This window comes from Bombus affinis, chromosome 18, assembly GCF_024516045.1.
Source record: "Bombus affinis isolate iyBomAffi1 chromosome 18, iyBomAffi1.2, whole genome shotgun sequence".
In the NCBI taxonomy this organism is placed as follows: domain Eukaryota; kingdom Metazoa; phylum Arthropoda; class Insecta; order Hymenoptera; family Apidae; genus Bombus; species Bombus affinis.
In genome coordinates this window covers 5,254,496-5,271,963 of record NC_066361.1, presented here as the reverse complement: position 1 = coordinate 5,271,963, position 17,468 = coordinate 5,254,496, and the positions used below count along the sequence as shown (strand labels likewise).

Sequence of the window (17,468 nt, the reverse complement as noted above, 5' to 3'; positions counted from 1 at the left end):
TATGTTAAACAATCTATTCAACTTCTTCGGAAATATAATTTAATATATTCGAAAGCAAAAAATAATTTCTTTAATCTTGAAAGAAATGGAGTTAATCTAATAGTGAATAAATATTACTACGTTTCGACGAAAAGTTATCAAATTTATCGTTAATTAGCATGATGTCCTTTTGACTTTCATCCCGTCCTCTCGAATTTCACAGCATCCCTCTAATACATCAAAGCTTCCCTCGGTATCAAATAATAGTAATCTGTACAAAAAAAGAGCCAAATATTAAAACAAATGTATAAAAAGAATAAATTATTTGAAAATAGAACAATGATCATGGTCAAATTGTGTTTCGAGAACTCATTGTACGAGTTACCGGCAAATGGGGCAACCAAAAAGACAGTCGGAGAAACAAAGGTAATTAAATAATAAATTGCAACGAAGTATTGAAGAAAAACGTACAATTAAATGAAAATAACAATAGAGCGAGTTTGAACGGTAGAAAAATGTCTACCAAAGTGCCAAAGCCACGGATGAATATACGTTTAATTCGCCTGATTGTCTACGCCAGACTGACATCCCGCACCGACGAGTTTGGGTTAGGGGGGAGTAGGGGGCTAGAGTTATCGGCTATCCGTATATACACGAATAGGATTCGTCAAATTCCTGGAACACTCAAGGATATGTTTTGTATAAGTGTTTGCACGTGTCTGGTATTGTAGAGCTCTCGTGAAAACAAAAAGTTGTTGACAAAGATTTAGTGACGCTGCCATGTTCTTGTCACGTAAAATAAAAAGCAGGGGGCTCGAACGAAAAGAAAAAATTAAGGTAACAAAAAAAAAAAAAAAACAAGAGAATTTATTTCTTGTATTCTGAATTTACAGTGACTGCAATTTTGTTCTGAGCTCCAGCCGTGACTTTCCAAGACTGAAGCTCTTACAATTTGACTTTTGGTGGCATCTGTTTCTTCTTTGTTTGTCATCCCTCAATATCCCCACTACCCTGTAGGCGTGCGTGACCGTTGTCACACTTCTAGAACATTCGGTGGAAGGACCGTTGGGATACAGATGACTCATTAGGCACTTCGGCGATATACATTGTCGCCAAGGCCGCCACATCTCTATCTCCATCATCGGTCCATCGGATTTGAAGTATGCCGGTTGTGACATTCTCGTCGACAATTTACAATTCATATAATATATGAGATATTTCAAATTTTATTTTAATTTCAATTGAAAATGTATTTATTATTTTATCGAATCGTTCAAAACTCTATTTACAGCTCGAGGAAAACAATTATTTAAAATAAAAAAACGTCGAAGATATTTGAACTCTCTCTAAAAGTAATGATTTTTTATTGAATTACGTCTAGTTCCACCTTGGTATTTTTTAGAGAAACCATAGAATTACGTATAGTTTCGTCATATTAAGTTAAATATTGCATGTCTATGTGTATATTTATACGATTGATATATATATAGTATAAATGCAGTCTCTAGCATTTCGCAAACAAAAAAGGACGAAACTGTTCGCTTTTCTTCTGTTTTCTTCTTTTTAAATAGAAGTGAAAATAAAAAAGACGTATATCTACAGCATTTATTCTATTTCCATTATACATTCTATCGATTGATTATTTTCATCTGAATCAATTACTTAATCTTACTTAATAAATTGTTCTCGTTTACAGGCACAGCTAATAGAGATTTGGATAGTCTAACATGGCTTATTTTCATTCTTTTTCTTAGCTTTAATACCTTGTTTAAATCTTTCTTGTCAAACCTTATAAATTTAAAATTATTCACGCACTGTAATTCATTATTCCAAATCATTAACATTTCTCACTGAGTTACGTTTAGAATATCAGGAATTTCTGAAAAATAAAGGAGGGTTTGTATAGCAGAATATATTGAAAATAACTTTGGCTGTAATTCTTTACCCATGCACATGTATGATATTCTCCTAGTTCTCTCTACTTAGTTATTCTAATTATATTCCCTGCTGGCATGCTGTCTACTCCCATTGTTATCTATAGATCTTTTAATAATAATTTGTTCCATTTCTTCATCATTTCTTGCTACGTACCTTTGGATCAAACATAGAACTATAACTAATCACATCTTTAATGTACAATCTCTGTATCATCATGTATATACATCTTTACCTCCTTGTTTTACCTCCGTTTCTAAGAAACGTGAACTTTGAGCCTGTTCAGCGAAGCGCTTCACGCGAGAACATCGAGACGACTGGAGGTAACTTATAGGCAAACCACAACATGTAACCATAACATGATCGATATAATATATGGATGTCGATAAGGGAAACACGGCTTCGTTACTTATTTAAACGCCAATTTCCAAGCACGCAAAGATCAATTTTCAGAATGGCAGAATTTGAAAACCACGGAAAGAACCTAATTTGATCTTCGCCTATCCAAACGTACGACACGGGACATTCCAACTTACGTGCCAAGTAACGTCCAAAATGCGACAAAATGAACTTGTTATGTTCCCTTGTGATCTTCAAATTCTATTCTCTTTGAGTGGATCGTTGGATATTAGGAAAACATCGATGCTCGAGGAAATAACGAGCCGCGTTCATTTTGCCGAATTTATTAAATTACCAATTATGAGAAATTGAACTTATTGTTTAACGCATTTATACAACGGCATTCTCATTTATTTTTCAAGTATTTAAATCGAGCATTTTCATTGTGAAGAATAATTACTCAAAGACGTCAGATTAATTGTGCAAAACACAAAACGTGTGGCCGGAGAGGAAACCTGGAACTGTCGGTGCAGACGGTGCCCAAATAGGTGTCGCGACGGTGCAGGGATAATCGGCCGGAGAGCCAATCAGCTGGGACCGAGCTATATGCTGGCAGCTCCGCCTCCGCGCAGTGACCTCCTGGTAAGACGCGACGCAATGCATCGTGTGACGTCAGCTAAGCCAGCTGCCGCCCGAAAGAGTAGGTTCAACTCGTTCAATGAGCCGCAAGGTGAGGGCAGGGTTTTTCCAACTCGTGCAGCCCTCATGTATGCGAGTCATTCCCTGGGCGGAGGGCGCTAGAGGGTAGAAGCCAGTATAAGTTCTTACTCGGGGTATGGCGCGGTCAACCAAAAGGGTCGGGTCCTGAAACGCACGCATTACTTGTAACCTAAGTGAGTTAATTGTAAAGAAATTTCACGGTTGATTTAAAGGAACAAAGCATTACGATAATTGCAGTAACCTCTAATAAATAATCTCTGATTCCCTCGTTTCTGTATGACGTGCATAATGACCCGTCGCGGTAAATTTATACATAGAACAGAGTTAGAAAATACAAAAGAACGATATTTTCTATGAATATACGAAGTTAAAATGGTGTTGGAGGCAAATTAAATGGTTGGAAAGAGGCGCCTTGAAGCGTACTAAAAGAGGTAGCTTATCCCGTTGAAATACCATGGAACGAAACCCTGCTAGACAATAGGCATTCTGCTGCAGCCTGGAATTCCTTTTGCTCCCGTATTCTTCTTCTGTTTTCCGTGGTTTTTGTTACAACATATATTATATTTTCATTCAAACGAACACACGACGCATAAACGGAGAAAAACAAACGTTGAAAGTTACGTCGCGTCACGCGAATCACTGACGCTACATTTATACGTTAGAGACAGGAACGAAACCAACGCGAGTGCAACACGGGACACGTGAAATATAAACTATCGAACTGCGTATAATAGCACACAAAATTATTTCTATTTTGTGTGTGTGTGTGTGTGTTCATATGTATATATATATAAGATTTATAAAAGAAATGCTTGGTAAAATGTCTGTATTTTGATAAATAATTCCAATTAAAATAGAAAAATTTTTAATCGCATTGCTTCGACTATACATATACATATACTTAATGTGACTTACTTTGTGTGAGAAAAATTCCGTTTGTCAATTCGATACCGAGAGCTGATAATGCTAATACACGATGAAACGATAACAAAAGTATCCGATTATTCAGAACTTTTCACGATATATGTTAAATAATATTATGAAATAAATTAAATAACTACCCCGCATTGCTTCCGACGTACGCGTTTACGATTCTCGGCGAAACCGAATATGGCAGTAGGAAATCAACCAATCACAGCTGCGGAAAAAAGTAAAGAGCGGGAAGAAATCGCGGCATCTAGCTTCCTGCGAATCTATTCTCGATCTCGATCGATGTAAGCAGTCATCTTTCGATAATCGTTTTGCAAAATGGCGTGCCTTAAACGAAGCGTATAGTAAAATTCGCATTTGAGAGACGCATAAATAAACCATATCGAGGTATTTCCCGCGAGAAATTCACGTTCGGTTGCAAAATAACATATCACGTATGTATTTTCGTCGAAAACTGATTTCGAGAGACGTGTATATGTACGTATCAAGTTACTTGGCGAAAGTTCAACGACAGACTGTGACTTTAAAGCAGGGAGTGTGTAAGCCTGTATTTGTGCCCGAGAATTTGAAGAATATTTTGTTCATCTGTCATCTTTTGTTTACGTCGACCGTAATAGAGTGGTGTTTATGTTTTGTGATAACTGGATGTCTGAAACAACAAACTCGAGATTTCCATGGAACTTCGAAAAGAAGTCATAACCATTGGCCTTGGGTGAGTTGTAATTTCATAACTTTTCAATTCATAATTGATAGCATAAGGTTATTGTAAGACCGACGAAAATATGGATGGTAGCCAATTGCAATTGAATATCTGCCCTGTCTTGCACTATTGAAATTTTGCAAGTCACTAAAGTTACCAGTATTAATATGTTCCCTTGCACAAGTTTGACGATAAAACAAATGAAATTTTACTAATTGCAAGTTATTTCATTATCCTATTTAACGAGAAATTATAAAATCATAAAATAGAGTAATATATAATCTGTAAATCGTAACTTGTCCATCTACTGGTACATGTATCATAAATTGGTAAACTTTTGTGTGGGGGTGCTAGATGTAACACTCATGCGACATTTTGAAAAATATTTAATTATAATCGTGAAAAGCGTTATTGAAATATTGAATTTTTATTGATGTTCCTTGCAACTTTGATTTTGCGTACCATATTTAAAATGTACATAAGATGTAAAGTATATTAACATGTAGCAGTCACAAACTTGTATCAAATGAGGATAATCATCCTAATATCGACTTATCAATTGTGATCTGATGAAGAAGAATTCAAAATACAGTTAAACTGTGTTCGACATATAATAATCTCTTTCGAATGAGATTTAAATATATGAACACATTATGATATTGTATCCATAATAACACGAATAATACGAAGTTTCGTATTACATGTATTATATTTTTTAATATATTCAGTATATCTCATTTTATGACAACAGACAAGCAAACCATATTTCCATTATAAGCTTCGCTCTTATTTCGCATCGTTTCGCCTGAATTTATCGCGGAGTTTCATCCCGTCAAAACTTTGCGTCAATCTGCGTTTGCTGTCTGAGAACTGCGTTTTATTCGCTTATCATTCTGGTTAGCATTTCGGTGTTCTTGATGGATTGTTTGAAAAGTTCTTTGATTTCTGTAGTGTCGTTGCTACTGTTGTTGTGATATTGGTTGTCAGAGGATGTCGATTGGCTGATTACTTGCGCGTAGCTTCGACTACCAAAAGTGTTGGTGCTGATGTGTTTAGTGTTTATTGCGTGCTCTGTATTTGGTATTGTCTCGGATTTTGTGCTGTCCTGTTGCACTTGTACGTTAGTGTATGTCCTGTTTCGTAGCGGCGGGAACAGTTTGCGTCGTAATTGTTTCCTGGCTTCACACGCTTTATAGCTGGCTGGGTGGTTTCCGTTACAGTTATAGCATCTAACTTTCTCTATTTTTCACGTGGATGGTCAATGTATTGTTAAATGGTTTTTTGCGCATTTAACACATGCCGGGGTTATATCGCAATAGTTTTTTGTGTGGCCGCATTGCTGACACCTTATGCACTGTGGGATATCTTTTTTATGTCTAGGTGGCTCCACTTTTACTATTGTGTTTAGTAATTTTGTTATATCATATATGTCTTTGTTATTGTCTCTAGGTTCTAGTTCGACTAGAAATAGCGGTAATGGTTGTTTGGTATCATACTTGTTTATGTTGTTTATTGACCTTACCTATTGTTCGATTTTTGCTAGTTCTTCGCTTATGTTGTCGGTGTTTGTTTTTGGCTGTAATCCCCTGATTACTGCTGTTTGATAATATAGTTATCTTCCCCTGCCGTGTTGTTTGGCGGTTCAATGAGGGGGTCTATTATTTACGCATCTATGTATATTGATGGTGATTTAGCAATGCGGGTTGTCGGACTTTCCGTTGGGTCGATTAACCGCTCCTTGGATTCGAATCGTTCCCCTCCATTAGCGCTATTTTTCCCTTTCTCTAATTCCATCCTGTTAACGCTTCGCAAGAACTAGGTGACTTTGGTCACACACGCTTTTTCTATGTAAACTAATAACCGAAGGACAGACGACCTTGTTTTGCTTAGTTTCTAACCAGGTTTTTTCTTCATGATACTACATTATATATATAGTTAATTATAATTATAACATATAATGTATAATAATGTATAATACATCTAGAGGCTAATTAGAATACTTCCTATGATAGACATTGCTACATTAAGAGTCAAATACATTCCAATGAGCTGTAACCCCGACGGGACGGCCAGCTACGCGCGTTAAAGCCCAGAACTCATGGCGTCGCCTGGCGTGGCGAGTTCGTATCCTCGGCAGCAAAAATTTATTCCAAATTCATTAATCATCTCAAACCGTATTACACAGAGCTAAGTTAAGTATAGATATCTAAGCAACAGGCAACTGGTGGGCCCCGCCGTTGTCGTATGTTGTAGGTGTATCTTCTGGGAGTGCACCTTAGTAAGTTTGATGGGTGCTTGAATTTGTTAAGCACTCAGGGGCCCGAGGACAACTCGCTCACTGGTTACCCGTCCCGCCCGTGGAGGTTTTAGCCGGTAAGAATCCGGCACTACCTTCTGCCGCCCACACAAGGTGGTAAGGTGTCTATGAAGATTTCCTCCACGCTAAAAAAAAAAAAAAAAAAAAAATTTTTTTTGTAGCATGAAAGGAGAGACGTTTAACGCTTCCCTAGACAAGGATGGAACACATATATAAATGGATTCTACCAAATGTGCAAATTGGACAAATTGAGAATGAAAAGATTTAAATAAAAAAAGAAAAACAGTTATAAATGGTAAGGCACTGTCGCCTTTCGCCGGCACTTACCAGATTTTTTTTGGAGGGACCGCGGAGAGCTTCCGCTATCCTTCCGAATGACGGAGGTGCTAATAACTTTTTCTTACTGGCGTATAATCTTTATCAATCTTTGCTTGTGGCAAATGATCTTTACTGCTACATCATTTTCAGCATTGGATTTCGAACAATATATTAGGTGCGAATCTAGATGTTTGATGCATTGACATCATGTAAACAAAAACGAAATAGATCAAGAAATTTGATATACAACACAGAATTACTGAGTAAATTTACGCTGTTAATTATCATATTGCAGACTTGAACAATATAATCATAGGCAAAATTAAGATACATACTGGTGGTTAGAAAGTGGTGCCACTACTGACATTCTGAACTTGATAACCTTTTCCACATTTTCAATGTTATGAATGCCGTATTCAGTCATTTTTATATATTATAAATATTAACTTCTACCAAAGAATATGTAAGCAATAACGCGATATATAACGAAGCATTATTAGTATAATAATTATCTTATTGATATTAACTCTGTAGCGGCACATGAGTCATTGAAAGGTCGGCAGGGACTCGTGTTGTTGTGCCTTGGAGTGCCAACGTTGTTTTGCTTTGCTAGGTCTATACTATCGGTCGATACAAATAGACGAACGTCCTCTCTAGGACGATCATTATAGCAAATCATTATAACGAGTCATACAGTGGAATAGGAAACGTAGAGTTGAACAGTAGGATTGAGCGAGCGACGATTACAACCGGCATACACTATCTCTGTACTTGTATTTAAAGTAATTTTCATATACACTGACTATTACAATTTCATCACTCGTCTCTTTAATAAACCAACCAACCACCTCAGCTCGTAATTTTTTGAATAAGATGCGACATGTTCCACGCAATCTATATATTCCTTGTCTTTGTTTTCAAACTGAACAGTACCTAGAAGTTATCTACAAATCCGGATATATTCCATCCGAAGCGTTCATTTTCCAAGTTCACTTAGATTTAATGCAGCATAAGAAATATTTACCGATTATGCTTATCACTGTACGACAAATGTTTGTTATATACTCATAATAATTATTGTGCCGATTTAAAATATTCATAACCAAGGTTATATACATATATAAATTATATATTATTACTATTATTATTATATTTATATTATATTATTAGTATTATTTAATTAATATCACATAGTATATAATAGCAATAATATTATAATAATATAAATATAATAATAAATAAAAATAATATCGTTGAAGAAGGTTGATCGTGTGGTTTAAATGACGAGACATCTCAATATTGAAAACCGTCAAATATATTTTAATATAATAGATACAGAGAATGTTCGGTAAGACGCTCGGTACTAACTGATTCGCTAATAAAATCGCTCGAGACTGAGACTGAAAAACTGGTCATGTTACGATCGCGTCCGTTTATTTATACTAGTCAGGAGAAAGTCGGAAATTTTGATTTCGTGTTTGATCGACGGTTGCACGTAGCCGTGACATTGTTTTGCCCGGAGTTTATTTATCGTTATGTTTTGTGCGTGAAGACGGTGACCATGTCCCGAAGCGAAACAACAACATGAGTCGCTCTCGAATCGTATCGTCCTCTGACTCATGTGCCGCTACACAAACATCGACTAGACGCAAAAAAATCCCTTTTTTACGTTCCTCTTTCTATCTTAGAAACTATGCCTCGTACGTGAAAAAGTTGTAACTAATAAAATTATCTTTAAAATGAGCTGTCTTACGCTGCGGTAAGTCCAATTGTTAGCTTGTCAATTAGTAAAATGTGCGTAAAAGTCCGTTTTTTAAAAGGTTTGTCATTTTAATTAAAATTGTCGTAGTTTAAAATTAAGAATAAAATTTATTCTGAGATTGACTTTGTCACAAGTAAGTGCCAGTCATAACAAAATAGCATGCCAAATTTCGAATCGATTCCTTTCTTAGTTTTTGCACAATCTGTCAATTCCCCAAACAGCATAAAGACATCTTATGTACGTCCGAGAACATCTCAGTTGAACGTTCTGAATATTTCCATATACCGAGAAGGTGCACACATCCTCTGTGTGTGGAACATTCTGAATATGATCTGTATTATCATTCTCAGAACATTTTCCGAATGCCCGAAAATAATAATATTCTCTATATTTTCTATTTTTACAGGGATTTCAGAGATTTATTTTATTTCATCATAAAATAGCTAAACGTCTCTCCTTTCATGCTACAAAAAAATTTTTTTTTTTTTTTTTTTATCGTGGAGGAAATCTTCATAGACACCTTACCACCTTGTGTGGGCGGCAGAAGGTAGTGCCGGATTCTTACCGGCTAAAACCTCCACGGGCGGGGGATCAGTAGCCAGTGCACGAGTTTCCTCGGGCCCCTGGGTGCCTAACATCATCAAGCACCCTTTATTACTAAGGTGCAATCCCAGAAGATACGTGCACCTACAACAATATGGCAAGAGCGGGGCTGTCACTTGCCTGTTGCATATTTTTCTTTTCAGAAAAATTGTATAATGGGGTTTTATCATTATTTCGCCTCTTTCCGAGGATTCGAACTCGCCACACATACCACGCGTCGCTTTCAGTTCTGGGCTTTAACGCGCGTAGCTGGCTACACCGCCGAGGTTCTGGCTGATTGGAAAGTATTTGATTCTTAATGTGGCAATGTATATCATAGGAAGTATTCTAATTAGCCTCTTGATGTATACATTATTATACATTGTATGTTATAATTATAATTAACTGTATATATAGTTAATCGCTAATATACAAAATGCGATAAACAAAATAGAAAAGTTGTTAATTCTATTTATTTGAAGTTTTATTGTATTCTATTTACTGTGTCTATGTGTTTATAATATAACTGCTTTATATTATAAATTATAAAGCACTGCTTTATAATATAAATTAATATGTTTATCTTTATTGATTTTTCTCTTATGCTTGGAAAAAAGATTAGATATAGTCTTTGAAAAATTTGCTATATCTTTTCTTTTCAAATCGTTTCTTGGTTTCTTGTGAACATTCTCTTAATCACAGTAGTAAGGGGACTTATACATTTTCTACTTTCTTCTTTTTATAATAAATTTGTCTACATTGACACAAAAGAGATATTATTTATAGCTAAATCTTTTGCTTCTAGAAAACATTTTAATGAAGATGATCTTTAATTAAATTTTTAATTAAATAGGAAATGAAAAGCTGATCGATATTTGCAACTTCATATTATACTAATCATTTATTTTATTATTTAAATTTCGCATTTTATCAATTGAACAAAGCATGTTTTAATTTCTCTCATTTTTACGTTCATCGACTTGGTGTTCTGCTCTATCCCTAGAAAGCTTCTCGAAAACTTCGGCTGTAGTTTCTTTCAACATTGTTACTTTAAAAATATTATGTAAGATATGAATAAGACAACATTGATAAATGATCCAAACTAATTATTAAAGTAATGTAATTATCGTGGAAAACTCTCGAGGAAATTCTAATGAGCCATATGCTCTTGACCCTTTAGGTCATTGAGCTATTAACACGTTGAATGCCACGAGGGTCACCGGTGACCGGCGCATCAAGATTAGTAGAAACACATAATTTGAACAAATGTAAATAGTTATCAATTTTTTATTATTACTATCGTTATTACAATAATGTGATGAAATTAATGCAGTATACAACATTTACAAATAGTTTTATTTATACATGAAATATACATATATTATATGCACCTCTCCGCCGCAGTGGCTGCTGAATGTGGGAAAACCCGCTTTTTCCGTGTTTTACTTTAATGATCAATGATCCTAAGGAACGTTTCGTCTTGAAAGATGTTTGATAGCATTTAAGGGCCTTGACAGCAAAGTAAAAAATGCTAAATATTGTGACTGTTCTTTAGAATCTTTGTCGCGGGTCCGAATAAGTATAATCAAGGGATGAATGATGGTTTATGGCAGGACCCCAGACGTTATAACATAGAACAATTATTTAACAAGGCGAACGAACAATATGAGATAATTGATAATCGTAAAAATAAGTGAATCGAGTGACTTTGATGATTATCCATCGTAACATATCTCTTGTAGGTAACATTTCAATAAAAACTTCATCGTGGTGCCACGGCCAAAGCTTGTAAAACTAGCGTTGTATTCGACGTGTTAAGAAAGTGTACGTGACCGTCTTGAGTCAACAGTTGTAAAACACGTGTACGCTGTAGTAATACCGAAAACTCTGGTATAAAACGTAAGTGTTGATGGAGAGAAGTGTCAATGATCAGTAGTCAATAGTCGTAGTTAGGGTTATAACTCAGCTGTGACTAGTGGCAGTTGCGAGTAGTCGCTCAGAAGTTGTGGGCTGTTGTAAGTTGTAAATTGAGCTGTGAACTATCAATTTAGTATCACATTACTACATTAAGTTCTAATTAAATAGTTATAATTCTCTATTTTAATCGCAATAAATATATCTATGTAACAAACAAAGATCACTATAATTCTGATTTCTATAGTAATAATTAAATTATTATCTATTTAGATTGAAAATGACTTGCCTTTTATACATAAAGTAAAATTTACTTATATTTATTAAATTAATTAAATTTACTTATAAAATTAGTACATTCGAAGCAACAAGAAATTTGTTTAAATGTTCAATCTGTCGACGAAACGTATTTGTTTACAGTCTTTATTCGTAACTATCTCGTTGATATGAGAAAGTTTCACGAAAACTATTTGTTCGGCTTCCTAAAGATGTAACGGCGCGAAGAATAAACGCGTGATATAATATACAATGTCTTGAACTTTTAAGTTTACGTAAAAATGATCGTAAATATTTTTTTTTTTTATTTATTAGAATATTTACAATCAATTCTCGTTGAGAATTTTCAGTAACTTAATTTGGCGTGATACAATGACATGGATTATAATAGCTTTATATTGTTGATTCTAGTAGGACTAAGGATTTAATCTAGTGGGTATTTTCTTTTTAGTCTGCGGATCTGGTCCGTCGTGTCCAGTAGTTGGGTGACTAGTGGGTTGTGGTGGTTGTTGACTCTTGTGCTATATCTGCTTCTGGACTTGTGTATTTCATCTTTGACTGTAGGTATCTTGAGGTCTCGGTGGATTGTTTCGTTGGTAACATACCAGGGTGCATTTATTAGGGATCTTAGCGTTTTCGATTGGAAGCGTTGGAGTATTTCAATGTTGGAGTTACTTGCTGTTCCCCATAGTTGGATTCCGTAGGTCCAGACAGGTTTTATTACGGCCTTGTAGAGGGTTATTTTGTTCTGTATGTTTAGTTTGGAGCGTCGGCCCGTGAGCCAATAGAATTTTCTTAGTTTTTCCTTTAGTTGCTTTGTTTTTTCCGAGATATGTTTTTTCCAAGTTAGCCTCCTGTCCAGGGTCATGCCCAGGTATCTAACGGAGTCCTTGCTTGGGATTATTGTGTTGTTAATGGTGACCTGGGGGCAGGTTTGTTTCCGGAGCGTGAAGGTTACATGGGAGGATTTTTTTTCGTTTATTTTAAAACCCCATTTTTGGAACCACTTTTCCATGGAGTCGAGACTTCGCTGGAGAGTGGATGAGGCAATTGCCGGGTCTGCGTGGGTAGCTAATAGTGCTGTGTCGTCGGCAAATGTTGCTATTGTTACCTCGTTTGATATGGGTAAGTCGGCAGTGTAGATGGAGAATAGTAGGGGTCCGAGGACACTACCTTGCGGTATGCCGGATTCTATTGGGAATGTTACGGTAGTGGCGCCTAGACATTTAGCTATGAATTGTCTGTTGGTAAGGTAGGATTTTAAGATGGAGTAGTATGGGTGGGGTAGGATTTTTTTAAGCTTGTAGAGTAGCCCTTCATGCCATACTTTATCGAATGCCTGTTGGATGTCTAGGAATACGGCTGAGCAGTATTTTTTCTTTTCAAGGGTTTGGCTGATCATGTGGGTTATGCGGTGGATTTGCTCTACTGTTGAGTGTTGTTTTCGGAAGCCGAATTGGTGATCTGGGAGAGTTTTCAATTCTTCTAGGAGTGGAAGGAGACGATTCGTGAGCATCCTCTCGAATAGTTTAGACAGGGTAGGTAAGAGACTGATTGGGCGATAGGAGCTGGCTTCATATATTGGTTTACCGGGTTTGGGGATGAGGGTGATTAGTGAGATTTTCCACGCCTTAGGAAAGTGTTCAAGGCGGAGGATGGCGTTAAAGATTGAAGCGATGAGTGCGATCCCTTTTATGGGGAGTTCCTTGATTGCTTTATTTCCTATTAGGTCGTGACCTGCTGCTTTCTTGGGGTTTAGGCGACTGATTGCTTCTATGATCTCTGCAGAAGTGAAGGGTTGAATAGGAGGGGACATTTGGAAGGGAGTGTGCAGGTATTCGGTGACGTCCGCTGCAGCTGTGGAGGAATGGGGTTGGAGTACTTCAGTCAAGTGTTTGGCAAATAGGTTGGCTTTTTCTATAGGGCTACGCGCCCATCCACCCTGCGGGCGGCGGATTGGAGGTATTATTTGTGGGGGGCGCGTGAGTTTCCTGGAGGCTTTCCATAGTGAGTAGTTTGAGTCGGCTGTGGGGGACAGGCTGGCGAGATATTTGTGAAAACGGTCATTATCGTAGTTCTTTATGGTTTTGGATAGTTTTCTAGCTGCGTTGTTTAGTTTGCGTTTGTCCTCCGGTGTTCTATGGGTTTGCCATATCCATCCTTCTTAGTCTGCGTTTTTCTGCTATTTTTTTTAATATGTACTGGGGGTATTCGTGATTGCTGATGGACGTTTTTGCCGGTGTGGAGACGTGGATAGCGTTTATTATGCTCGCATTTAGGTATTCTGTGGCTGCTTCGATTTCGTCATTGGTTTTTAATGAGGTTGAGGCTGAAGTTGTGTGGGTAAAGACTTCTCTAAAGAGCTGCCAGTTGGTGTGTTGGTTATGAATGGAGCCATTAAGTGTATTCTCGATGATAGTTGAACTGACTGTTACTATCACGGGGGAATGATCAGAGGAGAGATCAGCCGAGGAATTGATTTGGACGTGTCTTGGCGAGATATTTTTAGTTATGAAGAAATCAAGGAGATCGGGTACTTTGTTTGTGTCGGTGGGCCAGTGTGTGGGTTCGTATGTGGTAAGGTAGTTGAGGTTGTTGGTTATTATGCTGTTGAGGAGGTTTTTGCCTCTTACTGTAACCAGTCTGCTACCCCATTGGGTGTGTTTAGCGTTGTAGTCTCCTCCGGCTATGTATCTGTTGCCCAGGGTGTCCAGGAAGTGGTCGAAGTCTTCTTTGGCGATGGAGTGTCTGGGAGGGCAGTATACAGCTGAGGTGGTGATTGTACCATGACAGTCTTCTATTGCTACGTTTGTTGCTTGGAGGTAGTCTTTTTGGAATGGTGGAAGTTCGTAGTGCTCGATGTTTGCTTTGATTATGATTCCGGTGCCGCCGTGAGCCTTTCCGCTGGGGTGTTGGGTATGGTAGAACTTGTATCCGTTTATGTTCAGGTAGTTTTTGTCGGTGAAGTGGGTTTCAGATATGAGCATTATGTCGATTAGCTGGTGTTTTAGGAAGAGTTCTAGCTCAAGTTTGCGTTGCGCTAGACCATTGGCATTCCACAGAGCTATGCGTCTTGGTTTTATTTTGTGTCTGGGCGTATTAATTTATCGATGATGTGTGTTAATAGCGATAGCAAATTGTTTATTTGCTCTGATTGTTTCTCTATTAGCTTTTCAAGTCTAGAGACGTTGTCTGTGTTAGGTGAGGTGGGGGCACTATTTTGGGGAGGATCCCTGTGGCTATTTGGTGTATTGTGAGTGCCTTGTACCGCTTGGGCATAGGAGTTTGATGGAGTGGTGAGTTTGATAGGGCTGGGTGTTTGGTTGGTTGGGGGGATTGGGATGACGGTGGGTTTCGGCGAGCTGGGTGTTTGGTATTTTTCCTCTTTTGTTCTAAGTTTGGGGTATTTGCTTGAGTACAGAGTTTTGTAGGCTGAGCAGCCTTTGTAGTTGGCAGGATGATCACCTTGACAGTGGATGCACTTCGCTGGGGTTTCCGGTGATTTCCTGCACTGGTCGGTGGGGTGTGTACCTGCACATTTGACGCAGCGGAAGGAGTGGTTGCAGTATTTCTGCGTGTGCCCATATCTTTGGCACCTTTTGCATTGGACTATCTCCTTTTTGGTTTGCGGTGGTTCGAATTTAACGATGGCGTTCATTAGGCGACTGATATTGTAGATTTCCTTGTTGTTTGGTTTCTGTTTTAAATCAATGAAAAATAGGGATAGCGGGTCTTTTGTGACTCTATGCCTTATGTTGCTGACATTGGTGACTTCGTGGCCGAGTTTCGATAGTTCTATTTTTAGTTCATCGATGTCTGCGGAGTGGTGGATGTTTCGTAGCACCACCCGAAAAGGTCTTTCTTCTTTGAGTTGGTAGGTGTGGAAGTTGGCGTTCAGGGCCCTGAGTGTCTTGGTGAGCTTCCTGTAAGCTTCTGGATTCGTAGGCAGGATTTTTACCTGATTGTTGGTTATCTTCAGGTTATAGTCCTCCTTGGAGATATCTCTCTCTAAGGACTTGGTCATTGTCTGGATGTCGATGACATCGTTAATAAATATTGGTGGGGGAGGGGGGCGTCTCTGTGCGTGGTGGTTAAGTGGTGAGCCTGCGGTTTCCATGGCATCGTTGGTGGATTCCAAAATTGCGAACCTGTTGTGGGTGTTTATTTGCGTTGGTGGATGTTCGTTCGAGTTTGTGTCTGCTGGTTCGGTTTTGCGTTTTTTCGCCTTATTGGCGTCGTTGGCACGGGGGGATCTGCAGAATTTCTGCCACGGGGGGAGTAGCGCGGGGTAGTGATGGGTTTGGACAGGCGAGCCTGGTCGTGATTGTTGGGCCATCATCGAGCTAGCTATTTCAATATGAATAACTAGTCGTGAGGCTATGCGGCAGGGATCGGGTTGGGGTTAGGTGCGTAGGCTTTTCTTCTCTCTGGCGGATAGGAAACACTTGGGAAGATAGGAGCACGTTGTGTTCACTTTCGACGGTTGGGCGACACGTGTTGTTTTCGAACTTCACTGGGCACTAGAGGCACGTCTGCACGCTTCGGCACTCGACAGCGAACTGCCTGTATGAAGTTAGCATCTAGTTTTTTAAATGTCGTATTTTTCAAAGTTGTTTCAAATTGTTCTACGTTTATTCTACATAGTTCCAAACAAATAATGCTTTATCACGAAAAAAAGTGATTTTTTACTAGGCCCATTTTCTTGAAAATCGAGCACTTGAAGGTTGTTTTAGATTGTTTTAGTTGTTGTAAACATTGTTCCAAGTTTTAGTTCCAATGTTACGTTTAGTTTCGGATTTAATCGATGAAATTTGTCGAGTGCATGCAATAGAACGCATGCATATCTAGATACGTTGCTAGTTTCAAACAACCATAAGTTTTAGCTTCATCAGCTCAATTTTCAGCCGTATTAATGTCCACATTTACAAAGCTACATTATATCATCTGCTAATATATATTCATGTTATACTATTTAGAGAAATTGTTCGAGCCTTGAATAATACGTTATGGAAATGAATAATACGAATCATACGTTGTTGCTTTGTTAACAATAACAGTGTTCTTGTTAATACTATTAGCAAATAAATAATAAAAATTGAGATATATATCGTATTATTTTTCATTATGTAAATATAAAACTTATTTAAGAAATTACATATAAAAGGACACAGTTCACCGATTTTCATGATTTTGAGATGTGTCGAGGTCATCATTCTGGACAACTTTTTTATACATATTATCGCTACTTGGCTTTAGTTTCCGAGATATTCGCAAAAAGCTTTAATACAATTTATGTTACAATTACATTTCATTTTGGAGCAGACAGCCACATTTTTATGCAGTCCAACCTAAACTTAACCCACTGGAAAAAGAGATAATCATTTTTAATATTATGTAAATAAAAAAGAAAAATTAATTAGTCCGGCAAAATTGTTATACTTTACATAAAATATAAAGTTCAAACCTATTATCTTAGAAAATGAAACCTCAAACGAAAAAATATTATCCTGCATTGTCTATTCTTTTTTCCATGTCACTGCAAGTACAAATGGCATTACCTACACATAGATCTCGATTCTTATCATCATGCTCTCTCCTGCAAAATATTCAGTGAAACTTACAAAATCTTTACGATCAACATCATCTAATTACATCCGTTTACCAATTTCATTATTAATTACACGGTATTCTGTGCC

At 37.5% G+C, this 17,468-nt stretch overlaps 1 long non-coding RNA gene and 1 pseudogene across 1 annotated transcript; one reads left to right on the top strand and one right to left on the bottom strand.

Annotated features, from left to right (window-relative positions):
- Positions 1–1,238: 1,238 nt before the first annotated feature.
- Positions 1,239–4,027, bottom strand: LOC126926467 (uncharacterized). Its single transcript, XR_007714630.1, has 3 exons — positions 2,150–4,027; positions 1,925–2,070; positions 1,239–1,858 (listed from the first exon to the last, which is right to left on the bottom strand). It is a non-coding gene; the product is annotated as an uncharacterized LOC126926467 (long non-coding RNA).
- Positions 4,028–7,075: 3,048 nt separating this feature from the next.
- LOC126926750 (U6atac minor spliceosomal RNA) lies at positions 7,076–7,259 on the top strand (annotated as a pseudogene).
- The last annotated feature ends 10,209 nt before the right edge of the window (positions 7,260–17,468 follow it).